Source organism: Simochromis diagramma, unplaced genomic scaffold (assembly GCF_900408965.1).
Source record: "Simochromis diagramma unplaced genomic scaffold, fSimDia1.1 OVJJ01000753.1, whole genome shotgun sequence".
NCBI lineage: Eukaryota > Metazoa > Chordata > Actinopteri > Cichliformes > Cichlidae > Simochromis > Simochromis diagramma.
Window position 1 is genome coordinate 2826846 of NW_024387523.1, and position 11158 is coordinate 2838003.

General features: G+C 39.2%; 1 pseudogene; it reads right to left on the minus strand.

Annotated features, from left to right (window-relative positions):
- Positions 1-625: 625 nt before the first annotated feature.
- LOC120726446 overlaps positions 626-11158 on the minus strand; it is a 15963-nt pseudogene continuing 5430 nt past the window's right edge.

An 11158-nucleotide genomic window follows, 5' to 3' on the forward strand; every position in this document is an offset into this window, starting at 1 on the left:
CCGCAAGGCTCAAGCCTCTACACACCATCAGCAGCACGCAGAGAAAAAGTGTAAATCCCCAAGAAGCTGCCATTTTTGGATAAAATCCTTTATAAACCATCAGCAAACTATTGTGTAGATTGTTGACATAAATGTTCCACATACATCCACCTCTTCTTCTGACCAGAGCATAGTATCCACTCTCTGCTCTCCTGTATATCAAGGATACAGCTTTTCACAGCTCGTGAAACACAGCCCATTATGATGCTGGTCTGGCTCAACCCACTTTTGTACCCAGACCAGCAAGTTTGGTCACTTTACTCAGAGGTATAATTTAAGCCTGTGAATGGCTTTATTAGCAGCTTCTCACCAATATTAAGCTTCTCAGATGGAGTTGATTAAAAAGATTTCTTTACATCCTTTTAACCTCTTAAGCCCCAAGCCTAACTGATCTCCTGCCTTTTGCCCCCGTATCAGGGGGCATTGGGGCTTAAGAGGTTAAAGTTCTTTTTCATGTGATTTTCGATAATACACTTAATCAGTTCATCTCTCCATTTTCTTCCATTTATCCAATTCAGGGTTGTGAAGGGTGCTGGGGAGGGTACACCCTAAGAAAGTCACCAGAGCTAACACAGAAAGACAGAGAAACAGTCACACCTATTCTATTTATTAGAAAATTAAAACAATACAAGAAATTAAAGTGGGCACATCAAACTCATTTACACCTGCAGATTTTGATTCTCAGACAAGAGTAGCTTTGCATTATTCATGGTTCATAATAATCCTCATTTATACCCTCATTTATCTTCTACTGGCCCTTAATGAATACCTCTTAGTTCATCATCTGCCTTTAAACCAACTTTTTCCTAATTGTTTGACCCTCTGAAACGGAAGGTGGGTGGAGCATCTGAGATGACCATATTTGGGATGTCCTCTCTCCCTTCCATTGCAAGAGTCAAAAGTAAAAAAAAAAAAGAGAGCGTTCAGAGCAGGCTGGAGCCTCACTAAATAATACTAAGAATCTGCATTATATATGCTGCAAATGTTTAAATGCATCCCACTAAAATGTGTTTGCATCATTGACCTATGTAGCATTTTATTTGTTAGTAATATTTCATCTTTCACACAAAATAGTGCCCCAAGTGGTGAAAGTTGTTGTGGTATTCTGCAATACGAATGTATGGATTATAGATTCAGAAAGTATTTTAAATCACTGTTTTTATAATTGATATCTACACATTATTTGAAAGGTTTTTACATAATATTAAGATGTTTTGAAAAAAAAAACCTTAAATAATAATTTTCAATAGCATGTTTACTACAAACCACAGACTATATGACAGTGTTCAACATATATCTAATGTTGAACATAAAGGATTTGTTTCAGTGCAGTTTGTCTTTTGCCAAGTGAAGGGTGAACCTAAAAACAGCAGGGGTTGTTTAAAGAGGTTATGTAAATGTTTCGTGTAGAAACACAGGAGCTAACCATAGTCATGGAAAATAAACATTTTCTTGTCAGTATGAGAGTAGATGGTTAATTAGTCTGAGGTTTGTTTTGTGTCTTTGTTCCAGGTTCAAGTGAGACAGAACAGGGTGTCTGCATTGGGATACAGTTACATTTGGCCACTGGGAGGAGGGGGAGGAGGAGGAGATGTTGGTGGAGGGGGCAACTGATCATTGTTCATCTGCTTTGTGTCAGTAGAGCGAGTGCTGGCACGAAGAAGCCCCAGGCGGCGCATTTCCATAGGTGAATTGGGAAGATTCGCCTGGGCTCGCAATGACGGAGCCACCATGCTGCTGTCGGGCTCACTCTCTGCCAGCCAAGGAGGGATCTCCTGCAACAAATCCGTGGGGTACAGATCTGGCACGAAGGCTGGGTTCTCAATCCCACCTTAATGAAAGAAAAAACTGAATCAGTACCTCAGGGTTCAATATTAGGGCCACTGTTGTTCTCTGCATTACATTTTCATACAAGTGAAACCATTATTGGCTGCTCATCCCTTGCACTTGTGGTCTATCCACTTTAATTCAGCTTAAACGTTTAAACTCAAATACACTCGCTGTTCTGGAGTTGTTGGTTTTTTTTATTTGACATTTATACATAACTCATCTGTGAAAGTGTTTTATAGGTGTTTGCTTGCAGAGTCAGAACAGTATTAGGACATTCAAAATAAATTCTATGATAATGAGCTGCTTTCATATTTGCACTGTAGCCCTAAACTGTTCCCAACAGGTAAGAATGGAAATATTCAACACAGACGGATCGAACATTTGCTGATTTTAAACCTGTCAGCCCACTAGTACAAAGTCCTTGTGTTGTATGACAGTCTGGTGCCTTTACCCTGCAGCTCACCCTTACATAACCCTTACATACTTTTTGTTGTGTGGTGTGGTTTGTGGCTCATCTGCAGCTCTGTAGAGACCTTTCTACCACACTTTTATATTTCACCTTTTTTGGGTTTTTTTATTGCATACAAACTCTCTATTTAGTTCCCTCTGTTGTATGTTTCCCTAATCTCTGTGTTTATAATAACAGCATCTGCTACTCTCTTAATCATTCTCAAAAATATACGTTTGGTTTCATACAGGATGTAGAAAGTGCATTGATCTCACCTCCTGGTCTGTACGTGGCTCTCATGGAGAAAGAAGGGTATGACGAGTCATAGCCAGAGGCGCTATCTCCCTCTGAGAACTCAAAGTCTAAAAATGAAAATAAGAAAATTAGTTTGCTAAGACTTTAAATCTGAAAAAAACAAAAACACAAAAAAAACCCACAAGCAGACAAACCTTCATCACCAGAATGGCAGAGTTTAGTCTTGCTCACTGACTTTCCATTTGGGGTCTGTAGAACGAAGGAGATTTATTTAATCACATATGATGTTTAAAAAAAACTGAAGGTAAAGTAAAAGAGACAAGATCAACGCCCTCAGCCATGTCCAACCCATATCGATGTTTCCTAGTTTGTCTAGCAGAGGGCACTCTGCAATCACTTATCAACAACAATCAATTATTATTTATTCTTGTTTGCCACATTTCTGCATATCTCAAGTCCTATTTCCTTGTTTGAGTTTCTGATTATTTTGAAAAGTGTCTGACTTAGGTTTATTTTGTATCGTTTATTATTGCTGATTATTGTTTTCTTAGTCTTTCCTTTGTGCCCCATTGTGTTTAGCTCCTATCTTTCCTTTGGCATCTTGTTGTCACCTGTGCTTTGTATTGAATCTAATTCCCTTGTCTCGGTCTCCTTGATTTGTATTGATGTCTCAGTGTCCCATTGTCCTTTGGCAATTCGCGCACAAATCTGTGCACTTCCAAGTATTGTTTAATGCTTCCTTTTGTTTTCACTCCGTGTCTAAATATCCCTTATGGCCATTGTTGTGTTGGCTGTCTTTATTGTCTTATTTTATTACTTTTTCTCTTTTATATTTTTATTGCTGCACATTTTAATTGTTTTAGTTGCATTTTAGTTTTTAAAGACTTTGTGCAGCATGAGCTCTGGGAAATGCGTTATATAAATAAACTTGACCTAGATAAATGACGCACATGAACAATAGGAGCCTATAGAGAATTTATAGAGCTGATCTTGGAAAGATCCAAGTTTGTTTGGCATAACAGTACATTCTGACTGATAACGCTTCCAGGCAGGATTTAAAAATGAATAAAATTTAATGTTTCTTGACATCAAAGACAAAAGAAGAAATATAACACAATGTGCCTTTAAAAAATCATAAAAACAAAGAAACTGAGGCAACATGAAAAAACTGTTCCATGGTCAGATGAATTAAAATGTGAAATTCTTTTTGCAAGACATGGACACCACATTCTCAAGACTAACGGGGAGAGGGACTCTCTGGATTGTTACCAGCACTCAGTTCAAAAGCCTGCATCTTGGATGGTATGGAGATGCATATGGAAGTGGTTGCTTGCATATTTGGAAAGGCACCATCAGTGCTAAAAGTTATGTATGAAGGTCAAAATATGCCTGTCTTTACCTTCTCCTGCTGTTCTTTCTTTGAGTACTTGACAATTGTCTTTGGAGGTGAAACCCCCATCTTTGCAGACTTGAATGACTCCAACCGGTTCCTCATGGTTCTCTGGAAGATCTCCTGGACTTCTTTCTCATCTCTGTTGATTTTGAAATCACTGCGACTGAACCCGTGGCGATACTATAAACAACAGAATGAGAAGTCAGTTTGTTACTGCTTTATAAAACAGAAACCAGCAATAGTTCAGGCAGGACACAAAATCAAGCTCAGCCACAGTTCAAACAAATAAGCTGAGGATTTGCATATATACAGAAAATATACATTTGTCTATAGCCAGCCATAAATAACAGTTTGTTGTTTTTAGTTCACATACACCTCAGTAATTTAATGGTTAAATGGACGTGTATTACTAGGATGCTTTAGTAAGTCCCTCATGTAATGACTGAATTTGCTCATTACCTGTTTTCTGCTCTTGTAGAGATGCTGATCCAGAAGATGGTGAACATCAACTGCCTCAGCTCCCCTCATAGCCTTCATGGTCTGCTCGTGCATTTCCAGGCTCACTGATGGAATATGGTCTCTACTGCAGAGGAAGCCAATCATGTCAGTGACTTAAAGCAATACAACAATATCAAAAGAGTCTGGTTTCATTTTTAAAATATGGTGGTGAACGGAAGCTGTTTGAAGGCACTGAATAGTTGCAGTAAGTTGTGTCTGTTAAGTAGGTATAAAAAGTATTGAATGCATCAAATCAGTACACAAATTTTCTAATTAAATATATTTCTAAAGGTGCTATTAATATCAAATTCTCACAACATATCTGGAACAACCCATCCAATCCACACATACAAAGACATCAAACTATGCATGTCCAGAAATTAACTTATGTATAAAATGAAAAATGACACAAAGTAAAAACATTGAACACATGAAGAAAGGGAGATGCAAAAAGCCATGAAAAGTCATGACACCAGCAATTAGAACGCAATCCAGCCACTTAGTGCAAATTAACTTCAGCTTGTTCAGTCCCAATTGATGGGTTATAAACTGGTGTCTCATTATCAAGGTGCCACACGACAAGCATCTCATGATCAGTGAAACCAGTGAGCTCTCGCAACACCGTCAGAGCATAATTGTTGCAAAACACACTGATGGCATTGATTAGAGAAGATATTTTGAAATTAGTGAAGGTTGCAGTGAGCACAATCCACAATCCAGAAGTGGAAGGAACATCATTTCAGCATAAACTACCCATGACCAGATGCTCCTGGCAATGCATGTGACTAGTTTCTTGAAACCACGAAGACTTTTGTACAAAGCATTAAAAAAAAATCCAGTAAGCACTTTATCCCTGTGTCATTTCTCATTATTATATATAACTGAATTTATGGACATCAATAGTTTGATTTCTTTGCATGTGTGGATTGGATGGGTTGTTACTGACATCTGGTGAGAGTTTTATTTCAACAACACCTTTAGAAATATATTCACTTAAAATCGGTGACGTGTTTAATACTTATTTTACCCTCTGTATATATTTTCACACTGTCATAAAAATCCAGATTGCTCACCCCATAGTGAACATTGCACCATGATCATTTATCATGTATGGTGGGATGTCAGGCATGACCTCTGTGTATTCACTTTCCAGCTTTTTCTTGAAATCAAGAATGGCGCTGTCATTACGGACAAACTCCAGAGAGCCTCTACGCTCGCCCTGCAACAGAAGACACCAGCAGTAATCTTCTCAGTTTCATTTAATTTACACTTGAGCAAAATATACTTGAATTTGCACAAATGATTCTCACTTCAGTCACATATTCCATGGCATCCTTGAGGTTCAGCTGATGGAAGACATCAAACACGTCATCTTGTTTCTTCCTTGCAGACGGCTTCATCAAAAATGGCGTCATCCACTTCTCCTCAAAATGCCTCCACCTTTACAAAAAGAAATATCACTGTTGCGTACTTTAAAATTAAAAGGCATTTTGGAATTATGTATTAAGTCTTGTACATACTTGCTCCTGAAGTAGTTATCTTCCTATTTGTCCTGATATGTCTTCTATGGCAACCAGAGTGTGATTAAACATCTAAAGAAAGGAGAAGGACTTTGTAGAAACTGGGCGGGAAACGTTTTTGTCGGTGAAACATGACGTGTTTTATTAGATTTACCTTGTTTGTAATTTTCTCTAGGAGTGAGACCTCGGTTACTGCAGCTCTCTTTACTTTAAGCCACATGACCAGAGGTTTCATCGTTATTCCCTGTAACAATGTCAAGCACAAATGTGCCAACAAAATTAAGCTCTAACACAGACTGTGTAATTAACAAGCAAACTAATGTACACATATTTTAGCGAATTATCAACTCCAAAAATTCACTACCTGCAAGATGACAGTGAAGTACACCACAATGAGTGTAGTGCAGATCATCAGGTTTTTCTCCTTTATCTTTTTCTCATCCAGCAACACAGCCAGGCCATACGCAACAGCCCCTCGTAGGCCACCGTAGCTCATGATCACCATATCTATTAATTCAACTGGGACCAGCCTGTACCTGTTAAGGATCCACTGCAGGAAAAACACACCTGGAAGATACATACAAACACACACAGTTATTTAAAGACTTCACACATCGGTGGTGCTTTTTGCTGGATTGTTGAATTATGCTTTTAGTAAAGCCCAGCACTCAAGTCTACTGTTTTCTTTGCCTCATACTAATCTCATTGTTGTCCCTCTTGTGTACAGACCTTTCCTGGATTTTCCCTGCCGCACAGTGTTTTTAGAGACAGCCTGAGCAGAGTAAATGAGAAGACATTGTTTGGCTGCCCCTTCCCCTGCATTCCTGGAGCCCCTATTTTCCCTTATCACTACCTGTATGTGTCACTCTGGTGTTTTCATTGTAAATAAACTCACTAAACTTGAATACTGTGAATCCTGCCTCTGAGTCCGGTCGCTCAGTGTTCTTGACACATGTATTCTTGTAAATGTGTGTCATTTGATCTTTGTGCTGCAGCAGCAGAAGATTTCTTTGCATAACACACCAAGTTTTTACCCCACAATGTGTGTGATGCTTTGACTCAACAGTGATAGCCAAACAACAAAATCTCACCAATGAATCTATACACAAAGACGAAGAAGACTGTGAGGAGGATGAAGCCCGTGTTCCAAACCCAGATAACCTTATCGATGGCCGAGATACCGAGGAAAACAAAGATGATGGTTTCTGATCCGTTGGCGAAAACCTTCATGGCATATTTGACTGTTTGGACGGAACTCTCATCCATGTTTGCTCTGACGTACTTCTGACATAACACACCGCAGAATGTAGTCCTACAGAAGGAACCGCAAAGTAAACTCTAAATATGTTTACCTCATTTTTACGTATATAAAATGGATACAGACATAATAAAACAAATTATATTTCAGTTGTGAAACACTCACGAAAGGATAGCAGACAGAGAAAGCATCTCAGCAGTCAGGTAGGAAAGGTATCCCATGACAAAGATGAAGCCTGGCTCGATGATCTGGATGTTTTTTGTGCATCTGGTCAGAAGTGAAATTAGTATGCCGAATGCTATGCCCACAAGGGAACCACCAAATGCAACCACGAAGAAGGAAACTGTGGAGAGAGAGGAAACATATAAAATCTATTTTTTTTTAGTGCTATTGTTTACTCCCCTCTAAAACCTACTAGCCTTACAGGGCATTGATAGCATAAAAAGTGTTTAATTTATTTTGTGTCCACACCCGACAAATCAAAATGGTCAACACATTTGTGTGTTGCAGCAGGGACACTCTACACTGTCTATTTTGCCAGACTTGACTGTGAGCAGCTTCACTGCATGAACAAATACATTTTCTTTTACCAGATTAATAAATGTTATAGCTTACCTATTCCTTTAATAATTTCTGCTGCATTAATTCGGCCTCCTCCCAGCGATACAAATGCATCAAACACATTAAAAAGCACCTAAGAGAAAAAAAAGAAAACTTATTGAGTGATCAGTATATATATAAAAGAAACAAACAAAAAACTGTCAGCGTTTGGACAGTCAGACTGGAATGTTTTCAGACTTTTCTTTTCTAGTATGTAGCACTCAACAGGAGATAAACTTCCATCATATTCTCACTGCTGGACCTAACATCAAAACGGGAGGTGAGAGACTCCCGTGCCATGGTTCTGATTGAGACATGGCTGAACCCTGTTCCTGATTATGTAGTTAGTCTGCATGGGGTTAATCACAATGTGGCTACGCAGGAGCCAAACATTTTGTGGTAAATTCTGTGGAGGTGGGTTTTGTATTTACACAAGCAACAGATGAAGTACAAACACAGCAGCGGTCTTAAGTCAGTGTTCTCCTGAAACAGAGCTGCTCACTGTTAATGGCAGACTGTGTGACCTGCACAGAGAATTTACCACTATGAATATTATGGCTGTAAACATCCCCTACAGTGCAAACACAAAATAGACCCTGAGTGATCTTTAAGACCTTCACTGAGTTTCAAGCCACACTGCCAGAGGGCGTTTGTGTTGTAGTAGGAGAATTAAATCAGGCAAACAGGCCTCGTTTCCAAGCCCACTGCTGTTGACAATGCTGACACATGACTGCAGTGCTGCACCTGCTTCTAATCACATCATTAAGTATGCAGATGACACAGCAGTGGTGAAGATAGTTGGCAGCATCATGTTTCTGGGAGCACAGATAACTGATAGCCTGGGCTGGTCACTTAATACAGCATCAGTAGTTAAACGGGCTCGGAAGCACCTGCATCGCTGTGCCGGATGAGGAGAGCACACCTTCCCCTCCCCATTCGCTCCACTTTCTAATGAGGCACCTTGAAAACTTGCTGAGTAGCTCTATCTCCATCTTATTCTGCAGCTCCAGTGTCTCAGAAAAGAAATTGCTGCAGAGCTCATCAGAGCCTGCAACATCATCAAAGATTACCATACTACTTGGTACACCAACTTTCTCTGCTCCACATCCCTGCCAACCTGAGGAGGGGCATCAAACAGGCCAAGGAGGCTTTCAGGTGAATGATAGAGGGCTTCCTCACTTCCTCAGGTGTGGAGGGGCATCCAAACGCTCACCAACTACAAAGGCCAGAGCCCCCCAATCCACAACAGCAGCATCCAACTTGCAGAGGATCTCACACCTTTGCCCAATATGATCACTACTACAGCTCATTCAGCACCATAAGTCCAGACATCCTAATCACTAAAGGTCCAGTTTCTTCAGGACATAGGTAGAGACTTCGAGAGGCATAGACGGGTCCTCTCCCCTCTTATAGGAGGAGAACAGATGGAATCTGTCTCAATCTTTAATTTGTTGGGCACCCACATCTCCAATGGTCTTGTGTTAATGTTGGATCCATAACACCAACACCCTCGTAAAGAAGGCTCGGCAGGTCCCACACCTCCAGACGCACAAACAATTTCTTCCCCTTGCCATTCGGACTGTTAACAAACACTATATATGTATATATTTCTTTGTTTGTTATTTATTCCTGCTGTGTACTGTTTTTATTTTATACCTGAACATTTGATATGGAGCACAAAATTTCATTGTACATGTACAATTACAAGAAGGGCCATTCTATTATATTCTATTCTAGTTACATAATTGGATCTTGTTACCAACCAAAAGTTGCTGACACCTGCTTTATTGCAATTTGTACTCACACTTGTGGCATACATTAAATGAAATTAAGTCTGAGTTTATTTAATGCTGTATCATAAATCATTATTACATTCAGCTTTGAATGAAGTAAACACTCCACATGATTCCATCAGAGGCCTCCAACCTTGTTTTTAAAAAGGGTATGCAAGCTTTCAAGCAGTGAATAGAGTTGTAACTTCATGGTTCACTATTAGGGCTTGCAGCCATCGGATTATTTTCCGTACATGAAGTAAGCTATTTTGCTTTATTTAATCACCAGCAATCATAAATATTAAACAGAAAAAATATCAGAATGAACTGCCCTTTGATTTCCAATTTTAGAAACTGCAATGTTTTAAAGTTTACCTGCACACAAAAATGTAACATAATAATAAATAATAATAAAACAATTAAACCCTTTAAATGTATTAAATGTAATGTAATTTTTTTAAAGAAAAAAATTCTTAAATGCAAGAGTATAAAAATGATCTCAAGTACAGTCAAAGGTCAAAGTCAAATGAAGTGCGATGTATACGCAATTTTTATTCTGTCTTGTTAGAAGGCTTTCTGACATTATTAGGAGGCAGGTTTTTGGATGTTAGACATTAATATTAATACTGAGTCAGTGTCCAGCCTAACAAAGTTAACCAGGTGCTCTGTTAAAGGACTCTGGCTTGCTTTTTCACAGTAAAGGTTTTAATAGTCATTAAAGGAACAGGCGCTGCTGTTTTGGATTCTAGAAACCTGAGCTCCCCGTCTCGGTAAGGTCTCGGCCTCATTGCTCTTTGCAGTGTGTAAACAGACTCCACGTTTTGGTTTGGTGAAAAGCTTGCGTTTACAGAGTTTATCATACTAACCACTGTCACACCGTCGTTGAGCAGCGACTCTCCAAACACTATGATGAAGAGGACTTCGTTAACGTGACCTGATCAAACACAGCTAAGACAGCCACGGGTCCACAGCAGCCATCAGACTTCCGAAAAGAAGATACTGCAGCAGAACCGATGTCCAGGTCACCTGTACAGATACAGAGGGCCGGAAATACAATAAACCTAGCTCATATTTTCTGTAGCTGAGAATGACAAAGTAAGCATTCTAATTCATTAATAGAATAAATCGTGTCAAATCTCTCTCCAGTCTCGTCCAGTGCAGTGGACAAGGCCTAAGCATAAAATAAACTTATTAAGTCTGCATTTGGAGAAAGTTTGGGAATTAAACCAAATTAGCAGCTACTGATGCTGTTGTTTAATGTATTCAAACAAAGAATAAAAGTAAAGTATTAAAGGATTTCTGTAATACTAAAGAAAGCTCTTTTCAGAGAGCTTGCTTAAGTCATGTGACTGTACAACTATCATTGTTCCTCATGTCTTTGTTCCAGAACAATCACAGCCTTCAGGGGTAAATATAAAGCCAGGTTTGAAGTGCTTATGTTTGTGTCATTTGTGTCACAACAATGTGTGTGTTATGATGGTCTGTCTCGCTTCCATTGTTAATTGCCTTTTTTCTCACTATTTGTCTGCTACACGTTGAGAAACA